We start from the raw sequence: 10,874 nt of genomic DNA on the forward strand, positions 1-10,874 counted from the left end.
TGCCTTCTAACCCGTGGAAAAACAGCCTCCAGATCAAGGCAAACAAACTGCAGCAAGCTTATGAATATCACCAATTCCCGTGCTGGCCTGCCAAGTACTGCTGCAGGATTTGTGTTTGGGATTCTCAAAGGATTAGGCCTCCTCCTTGCTTGGGAAGCGTGCCTGGGTCAGCAGAGCAGGCAGGAATGCAGCCATTCCCAGCACTTCGAGCATGGGCTCAAACTGGGGAGTCATTTCTGCTACTGCCTAGGGACACTGACAAGCTGATTGTGGTCAGGAGAGCCTAACATCAATTTCTGAGTAAGAATAATGAGTATTGAAGGAGTATAATGATGTCTTAAATTTATATGAATTATATTCCAGTTACATGAAATATAGATAGTAAGAGGACAATAACTGCTTTTTACTTAAGTAAGCCACCTCTAAGCTGTTTCCTGTTTCCTGGGGGTGACTTTTATCAGTTGAATTTCTAACCCTATTTTTCATGCTTCAGAGCTTTCGCTGAGAATTGGGAAGAGCAAGCTCACACTGCCACAGAGATGGCTTTGGTGACCATGTTTCCCCCTTTACATCAGTCAGGCTGTGCAGTCACTGTTCTGGTACCTGCTCCTCACAATGGGCAGAGGTTGCAGCTGGCACAAGGAAATCAAGAGTGCAGCAAGAGCCATACCCTGAATTGCATCCACGAGAGCCTGTTAGTTGCAATACACTGGAGAGGTCTGTCTCAGCTGATCTGATAATATTTTTTAGGAGTTCCTTAGGCAGGTGCTTAACAAGAACCATCCAGGGGAGGAGTAGGCATATCCTTTCCTCTACTGCCTCATTCAACCTGGACTTCTTTACATCAGTGCCTTCCATGCCATGAAGAGAGTCATTTAGATGAGCTCGAGAGAAGGACTCTACCTGCAAAGGGACACAAATGACACCAGAAACAGATTCATCTGCCCAAATGTATTTGCTCTGTTTTAGTACCACTGCTGCCTGTGACAGCAGCAGAGATGGAGATGTTGTGGGATAGGAACAGGACAAAACCAAAGGAAGGGAAAGCTGACAAGTCTGGGTTGGGTAGGAGGGGCAATGGGAAAGCTGCAGTTGGTAGGAAAATATTAAAACAAAACAGAACCGATTGCAGCTTTCCACTTCTGGTTCTTTAAGTGAGGTTCCTCTGCAAAAAGACTGGGAAACCATTGCACTGCATCACCGGAAAGAATCATGGGAAATTATAAGCACATTTTTAGAAACAGCAAGGACTTTGGGGGCTTGCTTTACTTAGTTAATGAAAATTCAGAAGCCTAATGACAAAACTACTGCTAAAAAAAACACTTGCAGGAAGATGCAGATGGCATATGGTACAGTTACCCTAGATTGGTTTGTCTAAACTACAGGAAATTCTTATGTCACAGTTAACCTGACCCTGGTTGCATTCTGGTGGTAGCTAATTTTTATTTGTGTTTTTTGTTATTTTCCTTCATTCACTCACCAATATATTTTAAATAAAAACCTGAAACAAATGTGCCAACATTTAAGATGTTTTTGCTTATATTGCAGGTGCAACACTGAAGAATATGTTTCTAGAAATGGATGCACCCCCAACACAGCATAGCATGGCAGTTCCATGACACTATACCAAGACCAGAATCAACAAGGGTTTCTCTCTGGAGATCTCACCAGAAGTTTTACAGCAGAAAATCATGCCAGTCTGTTGGAATGACAGGCACACTAAGGAATTCTGGACAACCACACGCCCCTTAAACCATAGTTGCAGATGGCTGGTAACTAATACTCTTTTTTAAAAATAAAAACAAACCCAAGTTCAGTAGGATTGTGAAAATATTCATGTCATGATAAGGTTTAAGAAAAAAATGATAGCATACTTCTGTCATATCATGCCACACAACAATTGAAAATACCACTATATTTTTAAAACACAGGTATGTGCAGAATGAGCTTTCATTTGGGAAGCTGTTATGAAGAGGTAAAATAGTTTCCTGTTGTACTAATTTTTCTTTAATTTTAGAGAAAAGCTTTATATATTTTATGGTAACAAAGCCACAAGGTTCTAATGCAGATTACACTGGTATGGCAAGATACTGCCTAGGAAAAGGTATTTTTTAAAAAACAAAAATTATTAGGAAGCAGAATATAGTACACTCTATATTGTCCAAAAATGTGTGTTTATCTTAGCAGAAATTGTGAATAGAATGAGTTATATGTGAAAATCACCATCAAAAAGATAAATTGATTCCATTGTAAATGAGAGAAAACAGTTCTTAATATTCATCATAACAGCTGCACTTAACCTTATCTGAAGTTTTCCTTTTCTAATGGAAAAACTGTTCTCAAGGTACTAGACAATATATGCTGTTAACCCAGTTTTCTTTTTCTTTTTTTTTTTTTTTTTTTGTGGCTTTCTTGGAGTTAGTTTAAGTCATTTTCATACCTCAGTTTGATCCTGGTCTTGGCTGTCTTATATTTTGAGAATAAATGGGAAAAACTGCTATGCTTTGTAGATGAAACCTGATGATTAAATGGTCCCCTGCGGCCATGGTGTGTTTATAGAGATCTTTACAACCTCTTTGTTAGTATCCTGCCTTGGACAGTATTTAGGGGTGGTATCTTTGCCCTGAGATTTGCTGTCATGGGGAAAAGTGGAAGAAGGATATGAGGCTGGGAACTGCAGCAAGGGAAAACTACCTTAGATTAGATGCCTGAATTTTTATGTCAAAAGTTAATTTCTACCTTAGATCATTAATAATGTAAAGAATATATAACGACAGTATTGAAGAGATTGTCTGCATTTTGCAGAATCTGGGTTTTAAAATGCATGATATAGCAGGACTAGGAAGCTATAAAGTGAAATCACTTCCCCTAGCTATGGAGCTTTTTCAGTATTACTCGACACTTATGAAGAGGAAAGCTTCCCTCTCCAATGCTCCAAGACTGCCAGCATAAATCAACTTTGAGAATGTACTCGTTTTAAGTATCTCCTGAAAATATAGATTATAAGCATCTAAGACCCTCTTTCATGGAACACAACAGTATTTCTGAAGACTGCTTTGAAATTGTCATTTAACCTACAAAAGCCTGAAATGCCAAGGAATTCGTCATACAGGCATTTTCCCCTAAAATACTAAGAGATATATTAGAATTGAGCTAACCAAATAATAATAAACATAGGGCTTAATATTCCAGCAATAGACAGTGTGCACAAGAATTAATTGTTCCTCACACAAGTGATCCCTTTCCTTTTGCAATTACCACAGTAGCCTCCTTCAGCTCACCACCATCCCTTGTAATGAAGAGCCCAGAACCTCGAGGCAGAATTTATTCTCCTTGCAGCACACTAACATCTCTTCCCTGGGTTTCAGGCTGAGTAACTGACTTCATGGAGGAAAACAAAGGCAACAGGAAGAAAAAAGTAATCGTGCTCCCACATACTAAAGGAGACAGTATTTCAGTGGAGACTATTCTTTTTCCCACCCTACAGGCACAGAGCAACAAATGATTTGTCTAACTTTATTTACCTCCAGGGTGTCTTTCCAGCTGCTGCTCTTCTCCCTCTAAGCCCAGCTCATCTGTAACAGCTAACCAGCCTCGCCTGCTGCTGTCTGCAAACCAGAGGGAAAAGGTGCAGACAAGACAGATAACTTTTAGTGCTCTTACGTAGGTTCAGCATTGACATAAATAGCCTGTCCAGGTCCCTCTGGATGGCATCCCTTCCCTCCACCATGTTGATTGCTCCATATATCTTGGTGTCACTGGCAAACTTGCTGAGTTGCACTTGGTCCCGCTATCCATGTTAAATAGGGTCAGTCCCAAAGCCAGCCCTGGAGGAATGTCCCCTGTCACTCTTCAATTGGACATCAAGCTTTTGGCCACCACACTTTGAGCATGACCACCCAGCTACTTCCATACCCACTGAGTGGTCCTTCCACTTTCCAGTTAAAAGCCAAGGATGTCACGTGGGACAGGGTCAAATGCTCTGCACAGGTTCACATAGATGTGACTTGCTCTCCCCTCATCCACTAGTGCTGTAACACCACCAAATTTGTCAGGCATGATTTGCCCCTCAGTGAAGTCATCACTTCCAATGTTTTCTACATGCCTTAGCACAGTTTCTACAATGATCTGTGCCATGACCTTGCTGGTCACAGACTGACTGGTCTGTAGTTCTCCAAATCTCCTTTTTTTCCCTTTTTAAGGATGAGTGTTATGTTCCCCCTGTTACAATCATTGGGAACTTCACTGGACTGCTGTGACTTCTCAAATATGATTGATAGTGGCTCATCCACTTCTTCCACTACTTGCCTTAGGACCTGCAAATGAATCTTGTCAGATTCCATGTTCCTTTGCACCTTCAGGTGGCTTAGATGTTCTTGAACATGATCTCCTGCTACAGTGCACAGCTCTTCATTTTCCCAGTCCTTGCCTTTGCCCTATGAGACTCAGCCAGTGTGGCTGGAACACCTGTTGGTGAAAACCAATGAAAAAAGTTCTGAGCAACTCAGCCTTCTCTGCATCCTGAGTAACCAGGCATAATGCTTCCTTCCAGACAGGGCTCATTGTTTCCCTAATCTTTCTTTCATCGCTGACATACCTATGGAAGCTATTCTTGGTGCCCTTCATGTCCCTGACCAGATTGAATTTTATCAGGACTTTAACTTTCCTCACCTGATCCCTGTCTGCTTGGACAGTGCTGGTGAGGACAATTTCTCTGTATTGCTACCAGACTTTTTCTTGCTTCCATCCTCATTGACTTATTTTTTTTGTGTTTGTTCAGGATCTTCTTGTTCATCCGTGCAGGCTTCCTGGCCTTTTTACGTAATTTCTTCTTTTTAGGGTTGCATTTTCCTGAACTTGGAGATTACCTTTGAATATCAATCAGCTTTTTTGGACCCCTCTTCTCTCCAGGGCTTTATTTCATGGTATCCTAGCAAGCAGATCCCTCCTTAAGAGGCAAAAATCTGCTCTCCAGAAGTTCAGGGTAGTGATCTTGCTGTGTGCAGCCTCCTCACACTTGCACCATGACACTCTAAGCTCCTGGGTTCAATCCATGCTGCCAAAAGAAAACTGTGGATCTGCATTACACACCATGGAAAAAATGCTTGTGGGTAGTATGTTCTAGTCTGTTCTGGTTCTCCCAGTGGAGTTTAATGGTTGCTGATGCAATGTTGGGGAAAGCTCAAAAAATCTTCAGGGCTTAATAAATCTCAATTTAAAGAACCAATGGAAAATTCCCTTCCTCGAGGTTGTATTAAATAAGGTCTTACTAAGATTGTCTGTACATGAGTTTAAAGGAGAATCTTTTATTTAAACTTGTTATATTAGCCATGCAACACCTCTTTAACAAATGAAGACAGGCTGGTGAAATTAATATGAATTTTAAATATTCACTGCACGTAAGTATTCAATAACTCATGCAGTATGTAGCTGTGAGAGCACTTTTCTTCACCTGCATTCAGACTAACATACTGTCATTCCCCTTTGGTGTTAGATGGATTTTTTTAACTTTTCAAATGATGTAACAGAAAATTTAAGATTAAATATGTAAACTTTTTCAGATTTTTGTGGGTACAAAACTTCAAAGCAGCTTGCATGAAACTGTTCACCTACTTCCTGTCCTGATTTTGCAAGACTGGAAGCAGTGACCGGTTGTGTCTAGACAAAGATCAGAATAATAATTAAAATAATAATACCATTATGCTGAAGACAACCTCCTAAAAGGAAGAGAGGGTTTCCCCCTCCCCTCATCTTATGGTTCATCAAAATGTAAGAAAAATTATTCTGGAAAAATTATTTAAAATAAAACTATATTCTCCTCGAGACATCAGTTCTTGACATTCCTTCTTTTAATGCAGAATTCATTGAATTCCCAGTACAAAGACCAGGTACCTGAGTACCCTTAACAAACCCACATGTGCTGCTATGAGTGGAGAGAGCACTCACCCCTTTAAAAAACTGCAGTGCAAATAATCTCATACTAGTAAAATTGTCTGAAAAAAATGTAGGAAGAAATACATGAATTGTCATGTAAGTGTTCCTTCCAAAAGCAAAGTATTAAAACAGCAGTCAGGTATCCCAGTCAGATGTAAAGGATGGGAACTTAGGCACAAGCCCCAGAGCAATACTTTGCTTCACTCATAATATTCCATTGTTCTCAGTAAGCTGGAACATTTGGTGGCAGGATTTTGGAAATGCTGACATTTTACAGTAAATGCACAGGATGCACAATAAAGTTGCAGGTAAATGAGGAATATTTAAGAGAGAACAATATTACATATTCTGACTTCTACTTAAGGAAAAGAATAAAACTTCTTGATCAACAATGTATATGCATGGTACATATATATATAAAATAATAATAATAAGTGTGTATAAACACACTTTAAAAAAAGATTTGTGCAAACTTAAGTTCAAGAATAGGGAAGAAATCTCAAGCAGGTACCTTTTGAAAATCTGAGTAGCAGATTAATAAAGTTTCAGTACAAACATGGTTTATTATGTAACTAAGATACATGCATTTATATGCTGTTTAACCTATTTTGTTAATTATTTTTCATATGTCATATCTAATGTACATATGCTTTATGTATTATATTTTAGTTACCATATTCTACATTGCATATTAAAGTCACTTGGATTCAACGTTGTTTGGTCTCTAGTCAATATCACATTATTGTTTTATATGATGTTATCGGATTATTCTTTCCAATCTGTAAATTCTTTATTCAGAAAAAAAGACCCCTCCTACTGCTTATGAATAATTTATTTTCTTTAAACCCCCAGCCTATATCAAAGAGATAAAAAAGCAAAATTCACTTCTCTAATTCTTCTCCTCTGTATAGGACTGCCTTATCAGTCAATCATCACTGCAACAATCAGAATATCAAGATAAAAATACTGTAATCTTATCCTGATAGTCTTATATTGAATATTTAAATTGATTCAGTCGTATCTGTCACTCAATTACAAAGACTTTTAAAGTCCTTTTAACAATTTGCTTAATGTTAGCATAATTGTAACCCTGCATTAATGCTCCTAAGTAGAAAATTGCAGAAAGGGAAGGAAGGAGCCCAGTTTTTCCATGATGGAACACCAATATAATGAAAGCTGGCACAACCTGAAATGCAACAGCAGTCATACAAGTGCAAGAAAGTACAAACCTACATATTCCTATCAGGGATCCTTTTGAAGGTGTATATTGAGTAATGAGGAAGGCAATAATAATGAAAATGAAAGGAATATGACTCAGTTGATGATGCATTAAGAAGGAGCATCTTGTTTAACACACATAGAACAAAGAAAGGCATGTTGCTGTCACTACAGAAATTAACAAAACACCATAAAACACACACCAGGCAGTCTGCTAGGTACCAGATAACAATCCACGGTGCTCTTCAGTACCTTCTGGCTGAGCACACGATGGCACAAGGAGGGCTGGAGCGCTCACCTGGCGCTGCAGAACCCTGCTCTGCTCTCCGACATGTGGGACTCCCACCCACGGAGCGCTCACCCAACCACACACAAACCACTTCCACCTCTGTCACATAATTCCTACAAACAAACAGCCCCAACTGTTTCCAGCTGAGCAGCTTTGCCCCAGCTTCTATCACGGCACCCAGGAAGCACGAAGCGCTTTGAACACCTGAACCTGTGCGCTTTGAGCACACCAACTCAAAAGGCTCTGCCAAGCTGTGGAGAGCAAGGCTCACGCCTGACCTCACCTCCCCATGGGGATGCTCCTCCAAGGCAGCCCCAGATCCTCGGGCCACCAAGACCTGCCTTGAACCAGACTACCCAGCTCCGTGTCCCTTGTCCCTCACAGCACCTGTGTCCGCTGTCCCTCACAGCACCTGTGTCCGCTGTCCCTCACAGCACCTGTGTCCCTTGTCCCTCATGACACCTGTGCTTGCCCTCCCCTTACAGCACCTGTGTCCCTTGTCCCTCACAGCACCTCTGTCCCCTGCCCCTCACAGCACCTCTGTCCCCTGCCCCTCACAGCACCTGTGTCCCTTGTCCCTCACAGCACCTGTGTCCCTTGTCCCTCACAGCACCTCTGTCCCCTGCCCCTCACAGCACCTCTGTCCCCTGTCCCTCACAGCACCTGTGCCTGCCCGCCCCTCAAGGCGCTCCCCGGTGGGATGCTGCTCACACCTGCCTCACCTCACGAGGCCCCCAAATCATGCACGAGGACTAAGCACAAGGGATTTGTGTTCCTGGAGGATTTGCTGGGAAGGAGCCTGAGGGTGCTGACCTTCTGCTCGCTCGAGAGGTTGGTTGTGGGAACTGCAGCTGAGTGGGGCCATTTTCTCCCACCTCCCTCAGCACTTTGGGAGGCAGCTGCCTGCGGTGCTGGAGGCAGAGGACTCGGCTCTTCCGTTTCTGGAGGATAGGAAGGCTCTGAAGAGGGATCTGGATGGGCTGGATGGATCGGCTGAAGTCAACAGCATGAGGTACAAGATGGCCAAGTGTCACACATTCCCACAACAGCCCCCTGCAGCACTACAGGCTGAGCACAGAGAGGCTGGAAATTGGCCCAGAGGAAAAGGTCCTGGGGGTGCTGGTCAGTAGTGGCTGAATGAGCCCAGGTGGCCAAGACGGCCAAAGGCACCTGGCCTGTGTCAGCAATGGTGTGGCCAGCAGGACCAGGGCAGTGATGAGGCCACACCTCGTGTGCTGCGTCCCGCTCTGAGCCCCAGAATTCAGCACCGAAATGCTGTGACCAGTGCAGAGAGGGGAATGGAGCCGGGGAAGGGGCTGAGCACAAGTGCTGCGAGGAGCAGCTGGGGGAGCTGGGGGTGTCCAGCCTGAGCAAAGGAGGCTCAGGGGGCTCACGGCTCTGCACAGCTCCTGACCAGGAGGCTGCAGCCAGCTGGGGCCGGCCCTGCTCTCAGGGAACAGCACAGGGTGAGAGGACATCGCCTTAAGCTGTGCTGGAGGCTCAGGTTGAACATTGGAGGAAATCCTTCACAGAAAGGGTGATTAGATATTGTAGTGGACTTCACAGAGAGGTTGTGGAGTCGCTGCTCCTGAAGGTGTTTAAGGAAAGACTGGATGTGGTGCTCAGTGCCATGGTTGAGTTGATAGATGGTGTTAGGCCATAGGTTGGACTCGATCATCTGAGAGGTCTTTTCCAACTTTACCAATTCTGTTAATTAATTCCCAGGACATCATCAGGGAGTGAGTTCACTCCACAGCCCCTCTGGAAGGCTGCACAGGAGCCCCTCAGCAGGGCGGTGGGGGATTGCTCTAGAATGCCCCACAAGAGTGCTGGGCTGGGATGAGGCTCTCGGGTGCCAGCAGCATCTGTGGGACAATGTGTTTTCAGAGATCCTGGGGATCTGCCAGCAAACTTCAGGGCTCTGCTCTGGCTGGGGCACAAGGTCTGTGTGGGGTAGCTCGGGGTGGGAGAGGCTGGGAGGCATGAGGCAAAAGGGCATGGGGCCCTTGGGCAGAGGCCCAGCAGTGTGTGTAAAAACATGCTCACTTTCTCCCTCTCCCCTGGCACATGTAGCAATGATTTCAAAGATTTCTCAGACAGTGGAGAAAACATGTATTTACTGCCACTCCCCCACACCAAATCCCAGGGCACTTGCAGTAAGTTCAGAATAAGGATGAATGCTTGAGCAGGTGGCCAGAGGTCTCCAAAGAAAGGTAATACTCGCCAAGGGTGTTTACATCCTGCTATGAACTAGAATAATCTCTTTTATGCCAAACCACAAGCTGCTGGTGGAAACCTGAGCTGAACTTCCTTGATGATCAGAGGAGCCTGGCTAGCTTTCAGCACAGCCAGTTTTCATTTTCACACCTCTCCAAACTTTCTGGGACAAGAACCAAATGTATAAGCACAGAGTGAACTCCAATTCCTGGGACATTGCTGACCCAATCTCAAGCAGCATGTGTCAGAATATGCTAAAAAAAGTTGTTTTCTCTCAAAAGTTTTCCCAATTTGGCTCTTTGAGGCTTATGTGGTTTCTGCTGTTCACATAAACTACGGTTTTTGTCATCTGCATTTAGGTAAACCATGGTTTAAACTCATGAGGCTTTCATCTGAGAAAGCCTCACATCTTTCATGGCACCCAGCTTTTTCCCTTAATTGAAAAGCAAATGTTGATTCAATGCACACAAAGGCTGCACGTTTCCCAGAACACTGTGTGGAGATCTGTTCCTCCTGACTTTCCACCCGCTGATATTGCTGATGTATCTGCACACATGCTGGCTACCAGTTTCATTCCAGTGGATTTTTTGAATTCTGAGTGGATTTTGCACAGCCTGAACTAAGTCTGGAGCCTTACTGCTCTGGGCACACATACCAGTTAACTAGCACCATCTTGGGTGCTTTTACATGTCACACCTCCAGTTCCATGCAGACAGATGTCTGCTCTTTATATCCCAGTGGAGGTTTTATGGATGGCCATTCAGCAATGACTAACTCATGCAGGAAATAGCTCTAAATACTCCTGTGCATTTGTGAATAAGTATAAAGTGCTACAAAGCTGAGTAGTGTGCTGGGTAATAGTCCAGCCAGATGGAAACAGTCCATCAAACACCACAAGAAGCCCAGTTACTTACAATGCAACTCTTCCCTGTGCAGATTAGGGAGGCTTTTCTGCCTTAGGTGCTGAATAAATGTAAGCACTACTGCAGGATTGCTAGAAGTTCAAAATAATCACAAATATCATGTGTCCTCAACTGTTTGGGGGGAATTTCTCAGACAGTTGAAGAATTCTCCTTAGGGCTCCCCTGTAGCTCCTTTTAGGATTTCTGGTAACAAAAATGCATTTTTTACTAAAAACTTCAGTGCTTGTAGCCCTACAAATAGCAACAAATCAAAATATTTTAGCAAAAGGCAGTGAAAAACACAGGAAAGACAA

The 10,874-nt window shown here is 43.3% G+C and overlaps 1 protein-coding gene across 1 annotated transcript in view; it reads left to right on the top strand.

Moving 5' to 3' along the window:
• AMER3 (APC membrane recruitment protein 3) overlaps positions 1–6,645 on the top strand; it is a 41,057-nt gene extending 34,412 nt beyond the window's left edge. The window contains exon 3 of the mRNA XM_021555802.3: positions 1,549–6,645. The gene's annotated coding sequence lies outside the window, so the exon portion shown is untranslated. The remainder of the gene's footprint in view (positions 1–1,548) is intronic.
• The last annotated feature ends 4,229 nt before the right edge of the window (positions 6,646–10,874 follow it).

This window comes from Lonchura striata, chromosome 9, assembly GCF_050655825.1.
Source record: "Lonchura striata isolate lonStrDom1 chromosome 9, ASM5065582v1, whole genome shotgun sequence".
Taxonomy (NCBI): domain Eukaryota; kingdom Metazoa; phylum Chordata; class Aves; order Passeriformes; family Estrildidae; genus Lonchura; species Lonchura striata.